General features: G+C 42.5%; 1 pseudogene; it reads right to left on the bottom strand.

The window, feature by feature from the left end:
• Window positions 1-27,725, bottom strand: part of LOC100389901 (protein dispatched homolog 3-like) — a 55,355-nt pseudogene that overhangs the window by 19,211 nt on the left and 8,419 nt on the right.

Genomic DNA, 27,725 nt, shown 5'->3' with positions numbered 1-27,725 from the left:
CGCAGGTGGAGGTGGAAGATTGATCAGTGGGGGGCAGAGGGCAGCTGACTTGGATCCCAAAGTAGGCTACAAAACAATCCACAAATGAGTGCAAGACCCCAGGATCCCCAACACAAGGCTATCAACAGGAGAAAGATGGTCAACAGGCAAAAGGTCCAATCATGCAGGTGCCCAGGGTAGAGGGTGTGACCCAGTCTGGCACAGCTCAACCCACCTCTAGGCCTCAGTCTGCCTGCCCACGGTTAGAAGAAGATTTTTGGACACATTCCTGTGTCCCCAGCTCTGAGGTGCTGGGATCAAGAGTATTCTGGAACTCTTGAGAAGGTAGGCTCTGGGCAGACAGGAGCACCTTGGGAGGGGAGGAGGTGGCAGGCTTGAGAGAAGCCCTACCTGAGCAGGAGGTGAGGACATAGACCAGGGCAGTGATGCAGCTGCTGCTGCTGAAGGCCAGGAGCATGTCATTGTTGAACGTCCTGTGCACTTCATAGTCAAACAGGTGCGTCCGCCCATAGAGAACCTGGACTTTGCTGTAGGAAGGGAGGACGTGGAGAGAGGAAAGACAGGAAGAAAATTAGAGCCAGCTGTGAACACGTGGAGGAGGATCCGGAGCTGTCCATTTCACCTGTGGCTTTGTACCTTGGTTGGACATCAAAATTACCTGGGGGCTTCCAGTCATCCTGATGGAAGGCCAGACTCCAGACAAATTCTATCGTAACTGCCAGGGTGGGGCTGAATCATCAGGGCTCCCTAACTCTCCCAGGTGATTCAAATGTAATGTCAAGGTTGAGAACCACTGCTTTATGCAGATCATGATCAATTATAATCAGCTTCTATATCATCTTCCAATTCTCCATATCTATGGCCAAGTTCTCAATTCAAACTGGCTGCTAGATATGCAGTTTTACACTGCTACTCAGTGTGTGCTTAACACAAGTTATTTTTAATTAAAAAAGTATCCAGGCTGATCAAACTGTGTCTTAAAATACAAACAAGAGTGACATCTGCTTCTGGCCAAGATGGAGTAAAAAGATGGAGTCCATATTTGTCTTCCCACTGGAACCAACAAAAATGTGAGCAAATACATGAAACAAGGCAACCAAGGATGATAATCCCTGAGAACTGAGAAACAAAATGAGTCCTATGCATATCCTGGCTTATTGCTTTGAGAGAGTTTCCAGTCCTCCGTGCAGTCTAAAATATGGGTTATTAGACTCCCTGAAGGAGGCTGAAAATTTTCCAAACTTGATGAAAACTATAAACCCACTGATACAAAAATCTTCAGCAATGATCCCCAAGCACAAAAAAGCTACAGTGCACATCATAATCAAATTGCTCAAAAATAATGACCAAAAGAAAATCTTAAAAAGCAGCATGAGGAAAAGACACAGAGGAACAAAGATAAGGCTGGAAGCAGCATTCTCATTAAAAACAGGGCACACGAGAAGGCAGGGGAGCAACATCCTTTGAAGGTAGTGGAAAAAAGTCAACCCAGGATTCTATACCCAGCAAAAAATACATTTAAAAATACAAAGACACAACGAAAAACTTTTTTACATAGACAAAAACTGAAATAATTAATCTCCAGTATACCTGCACTAAAAGATATATTTTTTTGAGACAGGGTCTCACTTTGTCACCCAGGATGGAGTGCAATGACATGATCATAGCTCACTATAGCCTCTAATTCCTGGGCTCAAGCCGGCCTCCCACATCAGCCTCTTGAATAGCTAGATTACAGGTGTGTGCCACCATGCCTGGCCATTTTTTTTTTTCAATACAGTTAGTAATATGGTTTGGTGGTGTCCTCACCCAAATCTCAATTTGAATTGTATCTCCCAGAATTCCCACATATTATGGGAGTGAAGCAGGGGGAGGTGACTGAATTACAGGGCTGGTCTTCCCCATGCTAGTCTCATGGTAGTGAATAAGTCTCATGAGATCTGATGGGTATCAGGGTTTCCACTTTTGCTTTTTTCTCATTTTCTCTTGCCATAGCCATGTAAGAAGTGCCTTTTGCTTCCTGCCATGATTCTGAGTCCTCCCCAATCATATGGAACTGTAAGTCCAATTAAACCTCTTTTTGTTCCCAGTTCCAGGTATGTCTTTATCAGCACTGTTAAAATGTACTAATACAGTAACTGGTAACAGTAGAGTGGGGTGTTGCTGAACAGATACCTGAAAATGTGAAGAAACTTTGGAACTGGGTAACAGGCAGAGATGGAAACCGTTTGAAGAACTCAGAAGAAGATAGAAAAATGTGGGAATGTTTGGAACTTCCTAGAGACTTGTTGAATGGCTTTGCCCAAAATGCTGATAGAGATATGGACAATAAAATTCAGGCTGAGGTGGTCTCACATGGAGATGAGGAATTTGTTGGAAACTGGAGCGAAGGTGACTCTTGTTATATTTTAGCAAACAGACTAATAGCATTTTGCTCCTGCCCTAGAGATTTGTGGAACTTTGAACATGAGCAAGATGAAATAGGGTATCTGGTAGGAGAAATTTCTAAGCATCAAAGCATTCAACATGTGACTTGGGTGCTGTTAAAGTCATTCAGTTTTATAAGGAAAGCAGAGCATAAAAGCTTCGAAAATTTTCAGTGACTATGTAATAGAAAAGAAAAATTTATTTTCTGGGGGAGAAACTCAAGCCAGCTATAGAAATGTGCATAAATAGCAAGAAGCTTAATATTAACTCCCAAGACCCTGGAGATTAACATTCCCTGACATGGAAAATTTCAGAGAATTTCATGGCAGCGCCTCCCATCACAGGCCTGGAGGCTCAGGAGTAAAAAATGGTTTCGTGGGCCAGGCCCAGTGTCCTCATGCTGTGTGTAGCCTAGGGACTCGGTGTCCTGTGTCTCAACCGCTCCAGTTGTGGCTGAAAGGGGCCAATGTACAGCTCAAGCTGTGGCTTCAGAGAGTGGATGCCCCAAGCTTTGGCAGCTTCTACATGGTGTTGAGCCTGCAGGTGCAAAGAAGTCAAGAATTGAGATTTGGGAACCTCCACCTACATTTCAGAAGCTACATGTAAACACCGAATTGCCCAGAAAAAAATTTGCTGCGGGGACGGGGCCCTCATGTAGAACCTCTGCTAGGGCAGTGAAGAAGCGAAATGTGTGTTGGAGTCACCACACAGATTTCCTACTGGGACATCACCTAGTGGAGCTGTGAGAAGAGGACCACAATCCTCCAGACCCCAGAATTGTACGTTCACTGACAGCTTGCACTATGCACCTGGAAAACCCACAGACACTCAATGCCAGCCCTTGAAAGTAGCTGGGAGGGAGGCCATACCCTGCAAAGCCACAGGGGCGGAGCTGCCCAAGACCATGGAAACCCACCTTGCAACAGCATGACCTGGATTTGAGACCTGGATTCATAAAAGATTACTTTGGAGCTATAAAATTTGACTGCCTCACTGAATTTCAGACTTGCATGGGTTCTGTAACCTCTTTGTTTTGGCTAATTTATCCCACTTGGAACAGCTGTATTAACTGAATACCTGTATGCCCATTGTATCTAGGAAGTAACTAGCTTGCTTTTGATTTCACAGGCTCATAGGCATCAGACTGTAGCATTTTGGGTAATGCTGAAATGAGTTAAGACTTTGGGGGAACTGCTGAGAAGGCATGATTTTTTTTGAAATGTGAAGACATGAGATTTGGAGGGGCCAGGGTGAAATGATATGGCTTGGCTGTGTCCCCACTCAAATCTCAACTTGAATTATATCTCCCAGAATTCTCATGTGTTATGGGAGGAACCCAGGGGGAAGTAATTGAATCAAAGGGGCCCATCTTTTCCATGCTATTTTTGTGATAGTAAGTCTCATAAGATCTGATAGGTTTATCAGAGGTTTATCTGATAGGTTTATCTGCTTTTGCTTTTTCCTCATTTTCTCTTGCCATCACCATGTAAGAAGCGCATTTTGCCTTTTGCCATGATTCTGAGGCCTCCCCAGCCATGCGAAACTGTGAGTTCAATGAAACCTCTTTTTGTTCCCAGTTTCAGGTATGTCTTTATCAGCAGCATGAAAATGAACTAATACAGATGGAGTCTCATTACGTTGCCTAGGCTGGTCTTGAACCCCTTGCCTCAAGCAATTCTCCCGCTTTGGCTTCTCAAAGTGGAATTACAGGCATTAGCCACTGTGCTCGGCCTATGAGAGATGTTAAAGGAAATCCTCAGGCAAAAGGAAAATGGTAACAGATGGAAACATGGATCTATATAAAGAAACAAAAAGCACTCATAATGGTAATGACATCAATAAATATATACAATTTCCTTGTTTATTTAAATCTCTTTAAAAGATAAGTGACCATTTAAACAAAAACAATGTAATGTGGGGCTTATAATATACATTAAAATAAAATGTATAACCACATAACATAAAGGTCAGGAGGGAAAAATGGAAGTATAATATTGTAAAGCTCTTATACTATATATGAAATGATATAATATTATTTGAAGATACACTGTGATAATTTAAAGATGTATACCATAAACTCTAAAGCAACCACTAAAAGAGTCACAGCATAAAAGCCAACAAAGGTGATACAATAGAATTATAAAAAAATTCAATTAGTTCAAAAGAAGGCAAAACAGAGAAAAGGAGAAACAAAGAGCATATGAGACAAACAGAATAAAATATGCTTAAGTCTAGCCATATTAATAATTGCATTAACTGTAAATGGCTTAAACACTTCAAGTAAGTCAGAGAGTATCAGAGACCTTTAAAAAAGTCAGGACCTAGCTGACTACCAGAAACCCACTTTAAATATAAAGACACAAATAGGATAAAAGCAAAGGGATAGAAAATGATATACCATGCTAACATGGATCAAAAGGAAGCTGGATTGGTTATATTACTAAAAAGTGAAGAAAATTTCAGAGCAAAGAATATAACTAGAGGCAAAGAAGATAAATTCAAAATGATAAAGGGATCAACTCATCAACCAAACTACAATCCTAAATATTTTTATAGCTAATAACAGAGGTTTAAAATACACCAAGTAAAAACTAACAGAACTGAAAAAAGAAATAGAGAACTCCTGATTATAGGTAGATGTTTCAATCTCTCTCTCTCAATATTGCTAGAAAAATCAGACAGAAAATCAGTAAGGATATAGAAGACCGTGAACATCACAATCAATGAACTTGATCTAATCAACACCCACAGAACATTTCACGTAAAAACAGAACTTTTTTTTTTCATGTATATAGAGAACATTCAGCAAAAAAACCATGTACTGGATGATAAAACAAGACTCAATAAATTTAAAAGAACTTATATCACACAAAGTATGTTCTCTAACCACCATGAAATTAAATTAAAAATCAGCAACAAAAACCCTGAAAAATTCCCAAATATTGGAAAACTAAATAACACACTTTTAAGGTATACATGGGTCAAAGAAGAGCTCAAAAGAAAAACTAGAAAGTATTTTGAACTGGAGGAAGACTCCACATTATAGGAGAGATCGATCCAAGATGGCCGACCACTAACAGCTCAGGATTGTAGCTCCCAGTGAAAGCTCAGAGAACGAGACGACGCCACATCTTTAGATGAATTTTCGTCACTCACTGATTAGCCGATTCCCAGTGGAGGAGCCCCACGGGTCGCCAGCGCGACTCTTGTGGCCGCCGCAGCAGTTTTGCTGGCATCTCGGCGCAGCAGCTCTTCATGCAGAGCCAACGGGACTGCTTCCCCTACTGACTAGAGTTTGGAGCTCCGGGAAGTCAGAGCCGCTTGTTGCGGACTCAAGAGGGAAGCCAGACCAGAGATTCCTGGGCAGAAGAGCACCATCAGTCTTATTGCTGCTATTTAGGCCACCACAGTGGGTTGCTCGGATCCCAGCACTGGGAATCAATAAGTCGGACGCCGACTCAGAAACCTAATTAGAAAGGCGGTTCATCTACAATGAAGGGAAAAAAAACAGCCTAAGAAGGCCGAGTATACTCAAAATCAGAACCCATCAGCAATGGAACAAGCCCTGATGAAAAAGGACTCATCAGCAACCGAACAAGCCCTGAGGGAAAAGGACTGTGTTCCATTATCTGAAGAAGGCTTTAAAAGGTGGATGATAAGAAACTTCTGGGAGTTAAAGGAACTTGTTCTAACCCAATATAAAGAAACTAAGAACTTGGAAAAAAGGTTAGATGAAATGTTGAAAAGAATAGACAATATAGAGAGGAATACAAATGAACTTATGGAGTTGAAAAATACAACACGAGAACTTAGTGAAATATGTACAAGCTTAAACAGCCGAATGGATCAAGCAGAAGAAAGGGTATCAGAGGTCGAAGATCAACTTAATGAAACAAAACAACAAGATAAGAATAGAGAAAAAAGGATAAAAAGGAATGAGCAAAGTCTCCAAGCAATATGGGACTATGTGAAAAGACCTAATATATGCTTAATTGGTGTACCTGAATGTGACGGAGAGAATGAATTCAAGCTGGAAAATACTCTCCAGGACATTATCCAGGAAAATTTTCCTAATTTAGCAAAGCGGGACACTATTCAACCCCAGGCAATACAGAGAACACCACAAAGATATTCCTCAAGAAGACCAACCCCAAGGCACATAATCATTAGATTCACCAAGATCGAAGCGAAGGAGAAAATATTAAGGGCAGCCAGAGAGAAAGATCAAGTTACCCATAAAGGTAAGCCTATTAGGCTTACAGCAGATCTCTCAACGGAAACCCTACAAGCTAGAAGAGAGTGGGGGCCAATATTCAATATACTTAATCAACAGAACTTTCAGCCCAGAATTTCATATCCTGCCAATTTAAGTTTTACATTTGAAGGAAAAATAAAATCTTTTAGGAACAAGCAAGTACTCAGAGATTTCATTACCACCAGGCCTGCTTTACAAGAACTTCTAAAAGAAGCATTATACACAGAAAGGAACAACCAGTATGACCCTTTCTAAAAATACACCAAAAAGTAAAGAGCATTAACATAAAGAAGAATTTTCATCAACAAAAGGACAAAATAGCCAGTTAATATCAAATGGCAGCAACCCTAAATTTAAATCGACCAAATCTCCCAATCAAAAGATACAGACAAAATCTAACGGTATATCCAAAGATATACATAGACTCAAAATAAAGGGTTGGGAAAAAAAAAACGTACCAACCAAATGGAGAGCAAAAATAAATAAATAAAAAGCAGGAGTTGCAATTTTCACATTTGACAAAATAGATTTCAAAGCTACAAAGATACAAGGGTAAAAGGATTAATGTAATAATAAGAGATCTTAACACCCAGATACATAAGACCCATAATGAGATTTAGATTCAACGAGACAGAAAATTGATAACGATATCCGGGATTGGAACTAAGATCCAGAACAAACTCAATAGAGCTCTCCATTTTAAACACACAAAATATACATTATCCACAAAATCTAACGATATATCTAAAGATATACAAAGACTCAAAACAAGGGGATGGAAAAAAACTCACCAACCAAATGGAGAGCAAAAATAAATAAATAAAAAGCAGGAGTTGCAATTCTCACACTTAATAAAATAGATTTCAAAGCTACAAGGATGCATGGGTAAAAGGATTAATGTAACAATAAGAGATCTTAACACCAGATACATAAGACACATAATGAGATTTAGATTCAACGAGACAACAAATTGATAACGATATCCAGGACTTGAACTCAGAGCCAGAACAAATAAACACAATAGAGGTCTCCATTTTAAACACATAAAAAAAAGAAAGTATTTTGAACTGAATGAAAAGGAAAATAACTTTTCCTTTATTTTGAGATATGCTAAGTTTTGAGATATGCTAAAATAGTCATACTTAAGGAGAATTTTATAGCACTAAACACCTCTATTAAGAAAGAAAGGTTTTAAATCAATGGCCTTAGCTTCTACTTTAAGAAAGTATTACAAGAGAAAATGAAATGTAACATGAACCAAAGAAAGAAAATCACAAAAATCAGAGCAAAATCAAAGAAATAGAAAATAGAAAAGCAATGGCGAAAATCAATGAAACAGGTAGCATGATAGGGTGACTATAGTCAATAATAAGTTAATTGTACATTTTAAAATAAGAGTGTAATTGGATTGTTTATAACTCAAAAAATAAATGCTTGAGGAGATGGATACCCCACTCCCTATTGATGTACTTACCTCACATTGCATACTTCTATGAAAACATCTCATGTACCCCATAAATATATACACCTACTATGTGCTCATAAAAATTAAAAATAAAAATAAATAAATCTAGTTCTCAAACAAGAAAATCAATGAAACCAAAAGCTAGTTCTGTGAGATTAATAAAACAGATAAGCCTCTAGCCAGACTAACCATTAAAAAAATGAAAGAAGACACACAGAAGGAGACATCACTACAATTTCTACAAATATTAAAAAGATAATAAGAATATATTATAAATCATTTTATACCAACAAATTTGACTATTTTTTAAGAGACAGTGTCTCGCTCTGCCACCCAAGCTGCAGTGCAGTGGCACAATCATAGCTCACTGCAGCCTTGAACTCCTTGGCTCAAGGGATCCTCCCACTTCAGCCACCACACTATTGGGGACTACAGGCATGTGTCACCATGTATGACTAATTTTTGAGTGTTTTTAAAGACAAAACCTTGCTGTTTTCCTGGCTGGTTTTAAACTCCTGGCCTCAAGGATCCTCTTGCCTCAACCTTCCAAGTAGCTGGAAATATACGCATGAACTACAGTACCCTACCAGTGTTCACTGTATTGATGGTAGTGAGGGTTTTACAGTGTATACACATGTCAAAAACCAATTAAATGGTAAGGTATGTGCAGTTGGTTTTATGTCAACTATACCTCAATAAAGCTGTTAAAAAATATAAACAGGACTTAAAAAAGCCAAGATGAAAGAATCTCTGGATTATCTACTTTGTTGAATTAAATAGGTTACCTATCCTTTCGTTAGACTAGAAAATCAATCATTTATTCATTCACACATTAATTTGGATAGATTTTATAGAGTAAATTCTAGATTCTGTGTCCTGTGCTAGATGCTGGTTACAAAAAGACATATGCCCATACTTTTATACTCAAGTTGAAAGAAATAGTTTATGGAAGACCAGTATCTTACCTAAAACTACTATAATATCCGCTAAAATTCAGAAATTATTTGTGATGACAGCAGAGAGTTGCTGAAGTAATCAGAACTAGAGAGCTAAGACTCCAGAAAAGAAAGAACCTAGGAAAGACAAGCTGACCTTCTACAGCCATTTTTACCCTGGAGGCATTTGCTGATTCTAAACTTGGGCAGAAGAATGAAAAACCTGGCTGGGAGTCAGATAAGCCAGCAGAGCTTTGGGCAGACACTTGCAGACCAGCAGAGCACATAGCCAGGTTTTCCCTCATCCCTTCTGCTGAAGACGGGGGCTGTGTGGGGCTTGAAGCCAAAACCTAAGCAGAAAGCCTGTTAGAAAGCAGGGTGGAGTTTTTGTTTTTATTTCTTTAGCAGCTTTGGGAGATAAAATATTAGAGTTTGGAACCTATCAGAGAAAAAAAAAATGCTGCAGAGAACACCAAGCTCTCAGTTGAAAATCCTAGAGAATCTAGGGCAAACTGGAGGTAGACTGAGACTTCTCAGGATTGCAAACTCTCCTCAACTCTCAGTGCGGTCATTGCCTGTTTAAGGTGATTAGTCACGACTCTATGTGCCTTCTGAAGGAAAGGATAAATTTTCTCTGGAGTAAATAACATCATTTGGACCTCTGTGTGTTTTTTTCCCACATAATGTTCATCACTTAATAAAAGTTGCACTTTGAGAGGCTGAGGTGGGAGGACCACTTGAGGCCAGGAATTTGAGACCAGTCTGTTCAACATAGTGAAACCTTGTCTCAAACAAAACCAAAAAACTAGCAGGACATGGTGGCACACGCCTGTAGACCTAGCTACTCAGGAGGCTGAGATGAGAGGATTACCTGAGCCCAGGAGTTTGAGGCTGCAGTGAGCTATGATCATTACACTGCACTCCAGCCTTAATGACAGAGTAAGACCTTGTCTCAAAGAGATATAAATAAAAAAAATCAAAATTACCAGGTATACCCATAGGCAGGACCACACGATCCCAAACCAAGTGAAAGAACAGACTACAAAACAAATCTGCAGCCTATCCATATACTAAAAGTTGGTAAGATCTTTAAAAAAGTATAATTAACATGTTTAAGAACAGAGAGGAGAATATGAACAAAATAAATTAAATGACGAATAAAACAACTGCACCAGTGATTTAGATCTAAAACAGATTCAAATGGAAATTCTCAAAATGGAAAAACAGAACAATAACATTAAAAACTCAATAGACATTAAATGGCAGACTAGAGACAATATATAGAAAGAAGGATCAGTGAACTAGAATATCTAAACAAAAGTACAGAAAGAAAAAAAAAAAAGAAAAAAAGCATTGAAAACATATGGGGCTCTTTTCTGTTAAATCAGAAAAGATTTAACATCTGCGTAATCAGAGTGCAAAAATGGAGGGCACAGAGAACATGGTAGACGGAATATTTGAAGAGATAATAGCTCGGACATTCTTTTTTTTTTAATTTTTTATTGGATTTTAGATTTTGGGGTACATGAGCAGAGCATGCAAGACAGTTGCGTAGGAACATACATGGCAGTGTGCTTTTCTTTCCTTCTCCCCTTCACCCACATTTGGCATTTCTCCCCAGGCTATCCCTCCCCACCTCCCCCTCCCACTGGCCCTCCTCTTTTCCCCCTAATAGACCCCAGTGTTTAGTACTCCCCTTTCTGTGTCCATGTGTTCTCATTTTTCATCACCCGCCTATGAGTGAGAATATGCGGTGTTTCATTTTCTGTTCTTGTGTCAGTTTGCTGAGGATGACGTTCTCCAGATTCATCCATGTCCCTATAAACGACACAAACTCATCATTTCTGATTGCTGCATAATATTCCATGGTGTATATGTGCCACATTTTTCCAATCCAGTCTATCATCAATGGGCATTTTGGTTGATTCCAGGTCTTTGCTATTGTAAACAGTGCTGCAATGAACATTCGTGTACATGTGTCCTTATAGTAGAAAGATTTATAGTCTTTTGGATATATACCCAGTAATGGGATTGCTGGGTCAAATGGAATTTCTATTTCTAAGGCCTTGAGGAATCGCCACACTGTCTTCCACAATGGTTGAACTAATTTACACTCCCACCAACAGTGTAAAAGTGTTCCTTTTTCTCCACATTCTTAAAACTGATTATAGTCATCAACCTACAGCTTCAAGAAACTTTGTGTCCTCAAACAGAACAAACACAAAGAAAATGCACCAAGATACCTCACAGTAAGACTGGTGAAAACAAAGACAGAGAAATCTTAAAAGCAGAAAAAAGAGAATTTTTAATAGAATAACAAAAAAGATTTACAGCCTACTTTTCTACAGAAATGATGGAAGTCAGAAGACAATGGAGTGACATCTTCAGGTAAAGCATTCTTTATTTATTTATTTTAACTGCCAATTTATAATAATTCTATGTAAGCAGAAATATAATTCAAAAATGAAAGTAAAATAAAGATGTCTATTAGGCAAACAAAACAAAGAATCTGTCACCAGCAGACCTGCACTGAAAGAAATGCAAGAGTTTCTTAGACACAAGGAAAATGATCCCAGTGGGAAACATGAACTAGTACAAAGTAATGAACACCAACAGAACAGGAAATTATGTGAATAAATATAATGAACACAGACTCTGTAAAATAATGCTGTAACGTCTTATGGGGCTTAAATGTAGTAAGAATTAAAATGCATGGAACATAAAGGCCAAAAACTGAAGCTCAATAAATGTAGTGAATGTATTCTAAGATTCCAGAATTAAAAGCAGTAAAAGTGATCATTTATATTATACTGTTATAAGTCTAGGTACATGTTGCTATCTCTTGGGTAACAAATAATAGAGTAATTTTAAGAATTTTGTTGAACAAAAAGAAGGCATTAAAGACAGGACGGTCACCACTGCTCTGACACTCTAATGGGTGGAAACAGAAAAGAGTGACTTTTTCCCTAAGGGTGGGGGTTTTGCCTTAGCAGCTAAACATCTGGGCAGAGATAACACTGGTATCTAAAACTGTAAATGTCCTTCTATAGTAAACACCTTCCAGTTTCCCAACTCAGCCAAGTACCTTTCCTTGAGGCATCTCCATTCATTTATTCATTCACTCCCCAGACAAACCCTTACTAAGGGTACCTTGCACTATGCTGTGATGTGGCCCATAGAAACAGAACCAGAAACAAACCCAGTCTTCAACAAACTCACATGCTATAGAGACAGACAGTTACAGCAGACCTCTCTCAACCTCAAATGTGCAAACAAATCACCTGGAAATACTGCAGGTCTGGGAGAGAACTTGAGATTTGCATTTCTAACAAGGCCCTAGGTGATGCTGATGTTGTTGACTGGAGAAATGCACTGTATGTTACAACTAAAAGATAGAGTGAGAAGCACTATGATACAACTGTAGCTCAGAGAGGTGAAATAGCTCACTAAGACTCACAATAACTTGAATAACTGGATGGGACCCAAGATACATCTGACTCCAAAGTCTGTGTGTGCTCTTTCCTGCCTCCCTTAAAGAAAAGGGGACTGTGGAAAAAGGGGAAGTTTCTCAGTCCTATTTGTGATGTTATGACAGAACACCTGAGACAGGGAAATTTACAAAGAAAAGAGGTTTTATTTAGTTCATGGTTCTGCAGGCTGGGAAGCTCAATGGCATGGCACTGGCTTCTGGTGAAGGCTTTTGTGCTGCATCATAACACAGAGGAAAGTCAAAGGGGGAACAGAAAAAGGGACCAAACAAGAGGAAGAACCTCGCTTTACAACAACCTGTTCTCTTGGGAACTAATCCATTCCTGCAAGAGTGAGAACTAGCTCACTTCCACAATATGGCATTAATCTATTCATGAGAAATCCATCCCCATGACCCAAACGTCTTCAGCTAGGCCACACCCCTCAATACTGCTGCAATGGAAATTAAACTTCAACATGTGTTTTTGACAGGGACAAAACATATCCAAACCATAGCAGTGGGCATTTAGTGGGCATTTAGTCCAGCCTTTGGGCAAAGTTGCCCAAGTTGGATCTTAATAGATGAATAGGAGCTTGTCTGGCAAAGAAGTAGAGCAGGAAGAAGGCTCCCAGTACAGTAACTGGCACAAAAACACAAAGGGCGAGCATCTGGATTTCAATCTCATTCCACCACCGATAAGCTTTAAAATGGTGGACAACTTACCTAATTGCCATTTCTGTTTCCTCAACTATAAAGTGGAGATAATCATAACAGCACCCACATCATTGGGCTGGTGTGAAAAATGAGTTGGTATGTATAAAGGGTTTTGAAGAGTGTGTGGCACAGAGTAAGTGCTCATTAAACATTAACTCTGATTATTCCAGCAATTACTCAATATAAGGGATGAGCAGTGGAAGACATGAGGGTGTTTCACGCAGAATGATTCCTCCTTTGTCTGGGACTGGCCTGTCAGGGTGGGGACTTGGAAGGCACTGCAATTATTGCCCAGAAGGTTTTCTGTCCTGTTCTGGTGGGGAGGGATCCTGTTGTATTCCCAAGGACACCATCCCAAAGCAGCTTCCACCCCAAAACACTTTCACATCTGTTAGCTCATCTCTTAGTGACTCCAGAGGGCAGCCAGAATCACATTCTTCATTCTAACAAAGGAACACTGACACCCAGAGAACTAAAGTGACTTGCCCATTACCTCCCTGGGTATTAAAGACAGGAAGTGTGGTTAATTTTAGGTATCGATGTGACTGGATTAAGGAATATGGAGAGAACTGATAAAGCCTTGCCTCTGGGTGTGCCTGTGTGTGTTTTCCCAGAAGGGACTTGCAAGTGAATCAGTGGCCAGGGTGGGCAGCATCCTGTTGGCTGGGGATGCAAAGGTAATTCTCTCTCTCTCTTTCCCTCCTGGAGCTAGGACACTCTTCTCCCTCCCTGGACGTCAAAACTCCAGGCTCTCTGGCCTTTAGATTCCAGGACTTACACAAGCAGTCCTAAGAGGTTCTCAGGCCTTTGGTCTTGAACTAAGAATTACACCATTAGTTTTCCTAGTTCTGAGGCTTTCAAGTTTGGATTGAGCCAGACTACGAGCATCCAAAGGTCTCCACCTTGCAGACTCCATAACTGCATGAGCCAATTCCCCTAACAAATCCTCTCTCACATATCCCTCTATCTATCCTATTGATTCTGTCTCTCTTGAGAATCACGACTAATACAGGGAGAAACTCCTTACTCCCTGGCCAATACTCTTTCCAGAAAGACCTTGAGCACCATCTCAGGAGAAAATCAATACCCAAGATTTCCAGGCCAGAGTTCTGGGATTTCCTACGTGGCCCAAAGCTGTCATGTTCACTAACCATTAGCACTGATCAAGCAAAGGGGACTTTCATTTGTCAGACTGACTGCAAGGATGTACTTGGTTCTGCCCCAATTTGGAAAGAAAGGCTTCCCAAGGAAAGATGACAGGGAAAGGGATACAGGGTTTAAGAGTAAGAGGCAACTGGAAACCAATTTCTTGTTGTGACGCAGCCCTTTCCTGGGACACACATGGGCATGCACACACAGGATGCAGCTGGACTTCCAACCTGGTAGACTGCTTGATCAGCATGGCCATGTAGGTGACCACAAAGCTCTGAAACCTAGCTTATTATTCCTCCCAGTGGTCACCCACTTAGTAGTTGGGCAAGGGTGCTCCAAACAGGATCTCACGGTGCAGGAGGGAGCTCTTCAGAATGTCTGCAGAGAGGCCCTCATCCATGTACCAGTAGAACTCAGGGTGAGTCATGGCCAGCTCCAGGGAGCCTGCAAGGACAGGGGTGGGGACCCCAAGAGTTCAGCCGGTCAGTTCCCACCAACCCTCCTCCCTCAAGGCCATCCATTCTCATTGTAGCCCTGCCTCCCAGGATTCTCCCCTGCCCACATCTACTGAATCTCCACCACAGGCCCCACAGCCACTCTCTGGCCATGCCCTACCCTTCCTCAAACCCCTCCTTGATTAACCTAAAACAAACCCTACTTCAGTCTTCTTCAAACCTTCTTCTTTCTCCTGTCCTCCTCTGGCCAGATTCCTGGTTTTCTGTTACCACATCCTGGCCTTTCTCTAACCAGCCTCACATCTAAGCCCCATCCCACTCTTTCTCTACTTTCTACCACAGCAGAACCCACACCAATCTTCACCTGAGACTGAGTCCAAACTTCCCTCCAAGCTTTCCTTCAGTTCCCTCTCATGCTCACCTCACAGTTTAGCCCAGCCCTTTTCACCTTGCCCTTTGGCCATGCCCAGCACTCAGCTCCAGACTGGGCCTGGACTAAATCTCCCTAAAGAGCTGTATGAAACCAGGTCCTACGCCCTGCCCCAGCATCCCGGCCACTCACCCCAGATGTTTGCTAGGTCCTGGCCCATTCTGTCATAGTAGATCTTGCCGTCCCTCTCGGTGGGGGAAAAATAGGTCATGAGTGAGCTAGGGGGCGAGTAGTAAGAGTAGAAGCCCAGCGGCAGGTCTTTGAGCACCTCGTGTGACTTCCAGCAAAACTCCTGGAAGCCCGGGTGTTCCATGATCTTGCGCTAAATCTCGTGGATCATGACCAGCTGCTCACTGGTGAAGATATTGTGCTCTGCATTGCTGCACGCCAGAAAGATGAGCTCAATGCACCAGTGCACATGCATTTGCATGTTGGCACTCATGTAGACACATGAGTCATCCCAGCCTGAGGCTCTTGGCGGGCACGGCTCTGATTGGCCAAGGCTGCCATGGGGGGTGGGATGCTAAACTGGTGCCGCCCATTTTTGCTCAGCCACTTGTTCCACGGGACTTTGCTCTGGTCTGCTGCCAGATCCTCCAGTGGTGGGGTCTCACACTGAAGTCTCCCGCTCCAATTGGCGGGGGTCTTTTGGGCCACAGAAGTGTCCTGGGACAGTCCTGGGCCACGGAGTGAGGTTGCCAGGATGACGCGTGGGGCTCAGGAAACTTGCCACAAGCGGTTGATGAGATGCAGCTGCTGCAGTTGCTCTGAGATAAGGTGCTGAAATGTCTCGAAGGTGAAGTCGGCCAAGTTGGGCCGGTTCCACCCCAGGATCCAAATTGGGACTTGAGTGCCAGGGTGAGGGCGTTGAAATGCTGCAATGCCTCGTGGTTGTGGATCTCAAAGGCATTGTAGGATATGTCAATGTCCAGCGGTTGGTAGTAAAGGAACATGAAGGCTGACAGAGCCATGGAGATGCTGCAGCCCAGGAAGAGCACCAGCCCAGTGCAGCACGGATTGGTGAAGGTCCAGCCCAGGGTACTCGAGAAGCCCGAGGCTGGGGGCTGTGAAGGTAAGGGCCAGTGCCACCAGCAACACTGCCCCACTGCCCCAGGTTGGGGCCCTGGCTTTTGGGCCCCCGGAAAGGCCTCACCCGTTGCTTCTTCTTCCTCCTGCTTCTCCTCTAGCCACACATCCTGCAGCAAGGGGTCATCCTCTGTCCATAGCCTGCAGAAGAGTGAAAGGGTCAGCAGGCTGGAGAGACAGGGAGGGGAAGGTGCCCTGTGGTGTAGTTCTCGCAGCCCTGGGTAGCAACTCTGTGCACTCATAACCAAATACTAACACTGCAATGGAATTGCATAAAGCCTGCATCAACACAAATGAATTTAACCACCTGTAAAAAATGCAAAGAAAATTCCTGTTATTTACCCATCACCTCTCCCTTTGGGGCCTTGGTTTGAAAGCCAAGGCCACAGAAAAAAGAATTGCAGACAGAAAGAATGTTTTCTCCTGCGGTGAGGGATATTTTTTAAAAAGTCTGACCACACAGTTTTCTAATTTTTGCTGAATGCTCTGACACAAGAACTCTCAAGGCCAATTTAAGATGGGACTTCACTGCAACCACTCTTATTTAATGAACAGCTGTAAAGTACCTCCAGGAAGTATCAGGGTGCAAGGGAAAGAGCATGATCTTTGGAATCAGGCAGACCCTGATTTGAGTCCTGGCTGTGTATCAGCAAGGCAGTGAGCCTCCCTGAATTTCGGAGTCCTCGTCTATAAAATAGAAGTGGCCATTGCTGCCTCCTACGACTGTGGGATCAAAGCAGAAGTACTCTGCAGTCTGTGTAGTACATTAGTTATTATCTGTCACAAGCAGATTTCTTTGCTCCATGCCGGGGACTGTAACATGCTCAGACATTGCCCAGGAACTGTGCCAAAACTAGGTGCCAGTCACAACTCTCCTGGAGAACCCTCAGTAGCTTCCCACCCCCTCTCTGGGATACTGCAGCTGCAGCCACTGTTTGTCAGGCTCTGGCAACTTAATACACAGCTCCAGCAACATCAAACCTTTGGGCATGGACAGGGGCTGGGCATCTGCCTCCTAGAGACTTGAGCAAAGCAGCAGGAGGGCCTGGCAGGAGAGGGCAGGGCTGGGCCACCAGAGGACTCCAGCGGGGTGGTTCAAAGAGAAGAGGCTTTCCGATATCCCTGGCATGGCCTGGCTTCTTGTCCTGCCTGCCCTCTGGACAGAGACTCATTATTCAGTTAGATGCTAGGCAGTGAGAGGAGGAAGATAATAATGCTATCGCTAGCTAATTAATGCTGTCTTTCTTATTAATATTCTCGGGAGTGCTCCATTTCAATTAGATGATCTGTCCAGGAAGAGAGGCTGCTGTCAGTCCAGAGAATGTAAGCAAGAGGAAGTGAAGGAAGGAGAGGAACAGAGACAGAGGAAAAAAGGAGAGAGACAGAGGGGAGAGTGGAATGGTGGGGGATAAAAATCCGACTGAGATGCAAACAGGGAGACAAGAAGAAACAGGAAGAGTGACTAAGGATGTGGGGGAGAGGATGGGTGTGCAGCAGAAGACTTGCAAGAGAGGCCTGGAAGGGGTGGGAATTTCTCCTGTAATATGCAAGATTCCTATCAATGAGATAATTAAACTTTGCAATGCCCTAACGCGAGCCTGCCAGCTTGCCTAGGGGATGGTAACTGCTCTGAAGCCCAATTTGTATTTCCACTGGAGGCAGCTCAGACTGACCCCATCTCCAAAGGGAAAAACCAAGTCTGCACTTGGAGGTGAGGAGTGTGGGAGCCTCTGCCCCATTCTTGGCCTCAGAAGAAGAAAGCTCATGAAAACAAGACGGGAGAGGAGAGGGGCCACATTTGCAGTTTTCTGGGAACTACATCCATTCATCCTGCCGTGCCTCAGCCTGCTTTCAGTGGAGTATGATTTAGTGTGTTGGTGTTGGAGGGGATCAAAGGCCAGGATTCTGGGTCACAGCAACACTCCCTGAGTGATCTGAAGGCCCATTGATCTCATTGGTATTCCAACAGGAATGTCACCCCCTTCCTCCAGGGTTCCATACTGAATTCATCATTCAAGTCCTTGTTCAAATGTCACCTCTGCCAAGAAGCCTTCATAGATCTGAATGCTTCCCCCTCCCCAGCTGCTAAGCTTCTCACCATCCTTACTAGATTTTGCCTGGAGGTAAAAATTACTGCAGGGAAGGGAGGGAGAGGCAGTGGAGTAGAGTATTAAGAGCTACAGCTTCAGAGGCAGACAGACGGGTGCAAATCAAGATTTAGGGCAGGTAATTTAACTTTGCTGAGCATCAGTCTTTTCATCTGCAGAATGGGTGTAACAGTGCTCACCACCAAAATTGTCAGAAGAATGGCATACACAACAAACAGAACACAGTGCCTGGTGGGTACAAATGCCTGGGAAATGGCAGCTTCTATTCTTTTACATGCTCCTTCCCTCCAAAGGCTGGAACCCCAACAGATACATGGAGCAGGCTGCGTTTTCCAAAATGGCTGCAACAATATCTGCCATTTCAAGTCCTTATCTCAGGGTGTGACTTTGACACTCCTCCCATCAAGCAGGGAAGGCTGCTAAAGTCACTAGCCCACCTGGATTTAAGAGGAAGGAATGCAGACATTAAGAAATATAGAGGCGGCTTCCCCTGGCACTCGTTGGATGCTCATCCTTGGGATCAGCCACCATGCTAGGAGAACACCCAAGCTAGCCCATACAGAGAGATCACACATAGGAATTCCTGCCGAGAACCAAGCTGACAGCCAGCATCAACCACCATGTGCTGTGAGCATGTAAGTGACGTTGCTGCAGATAATCCCAGCCCTCAGTCATTGAGCAACCCCTAGCCTTCCAGTCTTTCTAGCCGAGGCCCAGAAACCACGGAGTGGAGCTAAGCCATTCTCTCCTGTGCCCGGTCCTGACCCACAGAATGCTCGATAGTTGGGATATTTTGATTCATAGCAATAGCAACTGGAACAATTGCAGTGAACCCTTATTCTGTATGTGTGACTCCATGCCCTGCAGACAGCATTTGCTGGATTTAAGTGACCAGAAAATTGGGCCCAACCACTGCATCTCCCAGTGAGAGCCCTACAGGTGGGTAAACATGAGCTTTAAGGGAACAGGGACTTAGTTGTAATACTCCCTGCTGGGTTCTCATGGCCTAAAATACTGTTAGGGAGTGGGGCAGTCAGATATTTGTTGAGTGAAAGAAAAAAAAGGAGTCTCTGATGAACTTGGGTTAGGTATTCGATAGAACTTGCCACTGGACAAGTAAATTAACAGCATTTGCAGCGACCTGGATGAGATTGGAGACTATTATTCTAAGTGAAGTAACTCAGGAGTGGAAAACCAAACATCGTATGTTCTCACTGATATGTGGGAGCTAAGCTGTGAGGACACAAAGGCATAAGAATGTTACAGTGGACTCTGGGGACTTCGAGGGAAGGGTGGGAGGATGAGGGAGAAAAGACTACAAATGGGATGCAGTGCAAAACAAATTGTAAATTTGTTTTCCTTTCTCAAATAGTGGGAAATGATTAGCAGTGCACCCTATTTGATGAGTGATGGGCACACCAAAATCTCACAAATCACCATTAAAGAACTTACTCATGTAACCGAATACCACCTGTACCCCAATAACGTATGGGAAATCTAAAATAGATTTTTTTTAAAGAATTTCCCCTGGACAGAAAAGGCAACAGACCCCAAGCCACACAAGCATCAGTAGGGGATATAGCTTCCTCCGGGTTGGGACGGATCTGGAAGACTGAAATGGACAAGGCAGGAAGTGGATTTAATGAGTTCTTGGTCTGTTATGCACCCTTCCCACCCCAGGCCTGCCTTCTCAAGGGGCAACAAGGGAAACCACACCAGACTAGTAGGTGGTCAATCCAGGTGCCTCCAGGCTAGGATCAGCCACCAACTTTCTGGGTGGCCCTGTGTCTGTCCCACCCCTCTTGGGGCCCTGTCTCCCCTATCTTGTAGTGGGGTGTTAGAAGCCCAGGTCCTTCCAGCTGTGCCACCCCTGGAGTATCCCAAGAAACCCAAGAGAGCTAGGTCTTCCCACCTCCCAGTCTGCAGCCTGAGTAAGGCAGGAGCCATCTGAGAGTTCCTTCCACCAAACTGAGGCTGGGCTGGCAGGGTGTCACACCAATGCTCAACTAGCACCTCCCTCTGCAGGCCCTTCCACTAGGTAAGATGCGCAGCAAATTGTAAATTTGTTTTCCTTTCTCAAATGATGGGAATTTATTAGCTTAGGGAGGAACTCCAGCTTCTCTGTGGAAAGGGACGTAGGTGGTTCCTGCAGTCGTTGTCATTGATTCAGACAAAGCCCGGAGTAGGACTAGAAGGACTTAGAAAGCGGAGTGTGGTGGGGTAGGGTGGGGGCTGCAGTCAGGCCTTTATGGGCCCTGGGAATGTTTTCCTTCTCAGTGACCAATGCCCCTTGTCTCTGTCTGTGTCTCTTTCTCACACATACAGGCACCCTCAGAGGTTGTCAAAATGTAAACTCTGGGCCTCATTGCGGCCCATGAACCCAGGTGGATGCACATCCACATAATCAGATTGTCCTCCTCTTGGGAAAGGCAACAGGGAAGCCACTTAAAAGGTAACAAGAGGCCCTAGGGAACTTCAAAAGGAAAGACCTCACCCAGTTTCAAGCCCAGGCTTGTGGCAACCCAAAGCCGTATCTGCAGTCAAATCCCAGCTTTATCACAGAAAAGAAAAACATGCCCATTAATAGCAGTTATCTTTTTTGGAGGATTGTGGGTGATATTTATTTTCTCCTTTGTACTTGTCTGTTTCTAGTTTTTCTGCAATGATCAGGTACAGCCTTTTAGAATCATAAATAAATGTTATTTAAAAATAGAATATTTGTGTATGTGTGGGGAAGAGATTTTGCTAACAGCCTTCAACTCTTTAAGGAATTTATATAATATTCAGGGGAAGAGGGCTCTGCCCTCCAAGGAGAGAAACCAAGGAGAGTTGGCTGAAGTTGTATCAGGAGAGAGCCCAGTAATAAAGCAGAAGAACCTTGGGCAGGGGGAGTGGGCAAATGCCTCGTGGGTGAGCGAGTGTGGAATCACCTATTCCCGAGATGGAGAGAGGGATCGTTCAATGAGCAGGAAGTAGGTAATGGCCCACTGGACCCAGAAGTGACTTCAGAGTATACCTTCTCCAACACCTTCATTTTACCCATGGGGAAAGAGACTTACCCAAGGTTAAGTCAAAGAAAAGGGACTGACCCAAGGTCATCTTATCAGTGGCAGGACCAGGATTCATTCTACTCCATCCCCAGATTCTGGGGACAGTTTTTGGCAGCCAAGGAACAACCAGGCCTAGAGGGAAATAGCTTGTGGACTCAAAGTGCCAAAATAGGAGAGCTAGTTTTGTTTTTGTTTTATTTTTTGAGACGGAGTGTTGCTCTGTCACCCTGGCTGGAGTGCAGTGGTGCAGTGTTGGCTCATTGGAACCTCCAGCTCTTGGGTTCAAGTGATTTTTGTGCCTCAGCCTCCTGAGTAGCTGGGGCTACAGGCATGTACCACCATGCCTGGCTAATTTTTGTATTGTTTAGTAGAGATGGGGTTTCATCATGTTGGCCAGGCTGGTCTCGAACTCCTGACCTCAAGCGATCTGCCTACCTCAGCCTTCCAAAGTGTTGAGATTATAGGTGTGAGCCACCACACACAATGGGAGAGCTGGCTTTTTTAAAATTGCATTTTAGGTTTTGGGGTACATGTGCAGAACATTCAAGATAGATGCATAGGTACACACGTGGCAGTGTGATGTGCTGCTTTCCTCCCCTTCACCCACATCTGGCATTTCTCCCCATGCTATCCCTCCCCAACTCCACCCCACGCTGTCCCTCCTCTATTCCCCCAATAGAACCCAGTGTGTAGTGCTCCCCTCCCTGTGTCCCTGTATTCTCATTGTTCATCACCCACCTATGAGTGAGAACATGTGGTATTTCATTTTCTGTTCTTGTGTCATTTCGCTGAGAATGATGTTCTCCAGATTCATCCATGTCCCTACAAAGGACACGAACTTGTTTTTGATTGCTGCATAATATTACATGGTGTATATGTGCCACATTTTCCCAGTCCAGTCTATCATCGATGAGCATTTGGGTTGGTTCCAGGTCTTTGCTATTGTAAACAGTGCTGCAGTGAACATTCGTGTGCATGTGTCCTCATAGTAGAACGATTTATAGTCCTTTGGATATATACCCAGTAATGGGATTGCTGGGTCAAATGGAATTTCTATTTCTAGGTCCTTCAGGAATCGCCACACTGTCTTCCACAATGGTTGAACTAATTTACACTCCCACCAGCAGTGTAAAAGTGTTTATATTTCTCCACATCCTCTCCAGCATCTGCTGTCTTCAGATTTTTTAATGATTGCCATTCTAACTGGCATGAGATGATATCTCAATGTAGTTTTGATTTGCATTTCTCTAATGGCCAGTGATGATCAGCATTTTTTCATATGTTTGTTGGCCTCATGTATGTCTTCATTTGTAAAGTGTCTGTTCATATCCTTTGCCCACTTTTGAATGGGCTTGTTTGCTTTTTTCTTGTAAATCTTTTTTAGTTTTTGTAAATTCTGGATATCAGCCCTTTGTCAGATGGGTAAACTGCAAAACTTTTTTCCCATTCTGCTGGTTGCCGATTCACTCTAGCGACTGTTTCTTTTGCCGTGCAGAAGCTATGGAGTTTGATTAGGTCCCATTAATCTATTTTTGCTTTTGTTGCCAATGCTTTGGGTGTTTTTATCATGAAGTCCTTGCCTACTCCTATGTCCTGAATGGTTTTGCCTAGATTTTCTTCTTGGGTTTTTATGGTGCCAGGTCTTCTGCTTAAGTCTTTAATCCATCTGGAGTTAATTTTCGTGTAAGTTGTCAGGAAGAGGTCCATTTTCTGCTTTCTGCATATAGTTAGCCAGTTTTCCCAACACCATTTATTAAACAGGAAATTCTTTCCCCATTGCTTGTTTTTGTCAGGTTTATCCAAGATTGTATGGTTGTAGATATGTTGTGCTGCCCCCGATGCCTATGTTCTGTTCCATTGGTCTATATCTCTGTTTTGGTACCAGTACCATGCTGTTTTGATTACTGTGGTCTTGTAGTATAGTTTGAAGTCCAGTAGTGTGATGTCTTCTACTGTGTTCTTTTTGCTTAGAATTGACTTGGCTATGCGGCTCTCTTTTGGTTCCATATGAAGTTTAAGGTGTTTTTTTCCAGTACTGTGAAGAAGGTCATTGGTAGCTTGATGGGGATAGCGTTGAATCTGTAAATTACTTTGGGCAGTATGGCTGTTTTCATGATATTGATTCTTCCTAACCATGAACATGGAATGTTTCTCCATTTTTTTGTGTTCTCTCTTATTTCATTGAGCGGTAGTTTGTATTTCTCCTTGAAGAGGTCATTTATGTTCCTTGTTAGTTGTATTCCCATGTATTTTATTCTCTGTAGCAATTGTGAATGGCAGTTCGTTCTTGATTTGGCTCTCTTTAAGTCTGGTATTGGCGTATAGGAATGCTTGTGATTTTTGCACATTGATTTTGCATCCTGAGACTTCGCTGAAGTTGCTTATTAGTTTCAGGAGTTTTTGGGCTGAGATGATGGGGTCAGATATATTATCATGTCGTCTGCGAATAGAGACAATTTGGCTTCCTCCTTTCCTATTTGAATACCCTTTATTTCTTTTTCTTGCCTGATTGCTCTGGCTAGAACTTCAAGTACTATATTGTGTAGGGGTGGTGAGAGAGGCCATCCTTGTCTATTGCCAGATTTCAAAGGGAAAGCTTCCAGTTTTTGCCCATTCAGTATGATATTGGCTGTTAGTTTGTCATAAATAGCTTTTTTATTTTGAGAAATGTTCCATAAATACCGAGTTTATTGATGATTTTTAGCATAAAGGGCTGTTGAATTTTGTCAAAGGCCTCTGCATCAATTGAAATAATCATGTGGTTTTTGTGTTTGGTTCTGTTTATGTGGTGAATTACATTTATAGACTTGTGTATGTTGAACCAACCTTGCATCTCCGGGATGAATCCTACTTGATCAAAGTGGATATGCTTTTTGATGTGCTGTAGCAATCACCTTGACAGTATTTTATTGAAGATTTTTGCGTCTATGATTTGGGAAGAATTCCCTCTTTTTGTATTATGTGGAATAGTTTCCTAAGGAATGGTAACAGCTCCTTTTTGTGTGTCTGGTAGAATTCGGCTGTAAACCCATCTGGATCTGGGTTTTTGTGTGTAGGCTCTTAACTGATGCCTCAATTTCAGATCTTGTTATTGGTCTATTCATGGTTTCGACTTCTTCCTGCTTTAGGCTTGGGAGGACACAAGTGTCCAGGAATTCATCCATTTCTTCCAGGTTTACTATTTTATGTACATAGAGTTGTTTGTAATATTCTCTGGTTTAAATTTCTGTGGAATTTGTGGTGATTTCCCCTTTATCATTTTTTATTGCATCTATTTGGTTATTCTCTCTTTTTTCTTTTTTATCAGTCTGGTTAGTGATCTGTCTATTTTGTTGACCTTTTCAAAAAACCAGCTCTTGGATTTATTGATTTTCTTGAAGTGTTTTTGGTGTCTCTCTCTCCTTCAGTTCTGCTCTAATCTTAGTTATTTTTTGTCTTCTGTTAGGTTTTGAGTTTTTTTTTTTATCTTGCTCCTCTAGCTCTTTCAATTTTGATGATAGGGCGTCAATTTTGGATCTCTCCACTCTTCTCATGTGGGCACTTATTGCTATATATTATTTTCTAGAGACTGCTTTAAATGTGTCCCAGAGATTCTGGAATGTTGTGTCTTCGTTCTTGTTGGTTTTGAATAACTTCTTTTTTTTCTGCCTTCATTGTTTATCCAGTCAACATTCAAGAGCCAGTTGTTGAGTTTCCATGAAGTGTGTGGTTCTCAGTTTCTGATTTCTGAGTTCTAACTTGATTGCACTGTGGTCTGAGAGACTGTTTGTTATGATTTCCATTTTTTGCATTTGCTGAGGAGTGATTTACTTCCAATTATGTGGTCAATTTTTGAGTAGGTGTGATGTGCTGCTGAGAAGAATGTATACCTGTGGATTTGGGGTGGAGAGTTCTCTAAATATCTATCAGGTTTGCTTGTTCCAGGTCTGAGTTCAAGTCCTGGATATCCTTGTTAAATTTCTGTCTGGTTAATCTGTCTAATATTGACAGTGGAGTGTTAAGTCTTCCACTATTATTGTGTGGGAGTCTAAGTCTCTTTGTAAGTCATTAAGAACTTGTCTTATATATCTGAGTGCTTCTGTATTGGGTATATATATATATTTAGGATTGATAGCTCTTCTTGTTGTATCAATCTTTTTACCATTATGTAATGTTCTTCGTTGTCTCTTTTGATCTTTGTTGCTTTGAAGTCTATTTTATCTGAGATAAGAATTGCAACTCTTGCTTTTTTTTTTGCTCTCCATTTGCTTGGTAAATTTTCCTCCATCCCTTTATTTTGAGCCTTTGTGTATGTTTGCATGTGAGATGGGTTTCCTGGATACAGCACACCAATGGGTTTTGGCTTTCTATCCAATTTGCCTTTCTGTGTCTTTTGATAGGTGCATATAGCCCGTTTACATTTAGGGTTAATATTGTTATGTGTGAATTTGATTCTGCCATTTCGATTCTAGCTGGCTGTTTGGCTCGTTAGTTGATGCTGATTCTTCATTTTGTTGATGCTCTCTAGCATTTGGTATGTTTTTGTAGTGGCTGGTACTGGTTGTTCCTTTCTATGTGTAGTGCCTCTTTCAGGAGCTCTTGTAAAGCAGGCCTGGTGGTGACAAAATCTCTGAGTACTTGCTTGTTCACGAAAAATTTTATTTTTCCTTCACTTATGAGGCTTAGTTTGGCTGCATATGCCATTCTGGGTTGAAAGTTCTTTTCTTTAAGGATGTTGAATATTGGCCTCCACTCTCTTCTGGCTTGTAGGGTTTCTGCTGAGAGATCTGCTGTGAGTCTGATGGGCTTCCCTTTGTGGGTAACCCGACCTTTCACTCTGGCAACTCGAAGCATTTTCTCCTTCATTTCAACCCTGGTGGATCTGACAATTATGTGCCTTGAGGTTGCCCTTTTTGAAAAATATCTTTTTGATATTCTCTGTATTTCCTGGACTTGAATATTGGCCTACTTTGCTATGTTGGGGAAGATTTTCTGGATAATAGCCTGAAGAGTATTTTCCAACTTGGATTTATTCTCTTCATCACATTCAGGTACACCTATCAAACATAGATTAGGTCTATTCAGATAGTCCCATTTCTTGGAGACTTTTTTCATTCCTTTTTGCACTTTTTTCTCTAATCTTGCCTTCTCGTATTACTTTATTGAGTTGATCTTCGACCTCTAATATTTTTTCTTCTGCTTGGCCAATTCGGCTGTTGAAACTTGTGCATGCTTCACAAAATTCTCATGTTGTGTTTTTTAGCTCCATCAATTCACTCATATTCCTCTCTAAATTGTCCATTCTTGTTATAATTTCCTCAAACTTTTCGCAAGGTTCTTAGTTTCTTTGCGTTGACTTGGCACATGTTCTTTTAGCTCACAGAAGTTTCTCATTACCTACCTTCTAAAGTCTGATTCTGTCGTTTCATCACACTCATTCTCCATCCAGCTTTGTTCCATTGCTGGTGAGGAGTTGTGATCCCTTGTAGGAGGCTAGGTGTTCTGGTTTCAGGTGTTTTCCCCCTTTTTGCGCTGGTTTCTTCCCATCTTTATTGATTTATCCACCTGTCATCTGTGTAAATGCTGATTTTCAAATTGGGTCTCTGAATGAATGTCCAGGTTGTTGATGATGAAGTTATTTCTGCTTCTTAGTTTTTCTTCTAACAGTCTGGCCCCTGCTTTAGGATGGCTGAGGTCCACTCCACGCCCTGCTTGCCCTGGGAGTCACCTGCAGCAGCTGCAGAACAGTAAGGGTTGCTACCAGTTTCTTCTTCTGCTTTGTCCCAGAATGATGCCCGCCAAATGTCAGTCTGATCAGTCCTTTGTGAGGTTACTTTTGGGATATACGGGGGTCAGGGAGTTGCTTGAGGAGAAATCTGTTTCTTATAGAAGCTCAAGTGCTCCTAGGGAGGTAAATTTAATTCTGCTGCAGCAGAACTCATAAACCCACTTTTTTTCCCTAGGTGCTCTGTCCTGGGGAGTTAGGGCTTTATTTATGAGTATCCGTTGTATTGTTGCCTTTTTATTTTCTTTTCAGGGCTGTCCTGCCCAGCAAGGAGGCAGCCTAGTCACTGCTTGCAGAGGCTTTGCTTAGCTGCTGTGGGTTCTGCCCTGCTGCTGGCTCTGCCCTGCTGCTTTGCATATTTCCCTGCAGTCCTGTTTATGGGTGTGGTTAGAACTGCCTGCACAGTGCTGTCCCG

This window comes from Callithrix jacchus, chromosome 21 (genome assembly GCF_049354715.1).
Source record: "Callithrix jacchus isolate 240 chromosome 21, calJac240_pri, whole genome shotgun sequence".
NCBI classification, from domain to species: Eukaryota; Metazoa; Chordata; class Mammalia; order Primates; family Cebidae; genus Callithrix; species Callithrix jacchus.
This window is presented reverse-complemented; position numbering and strand designations above follow the sequence as displayed.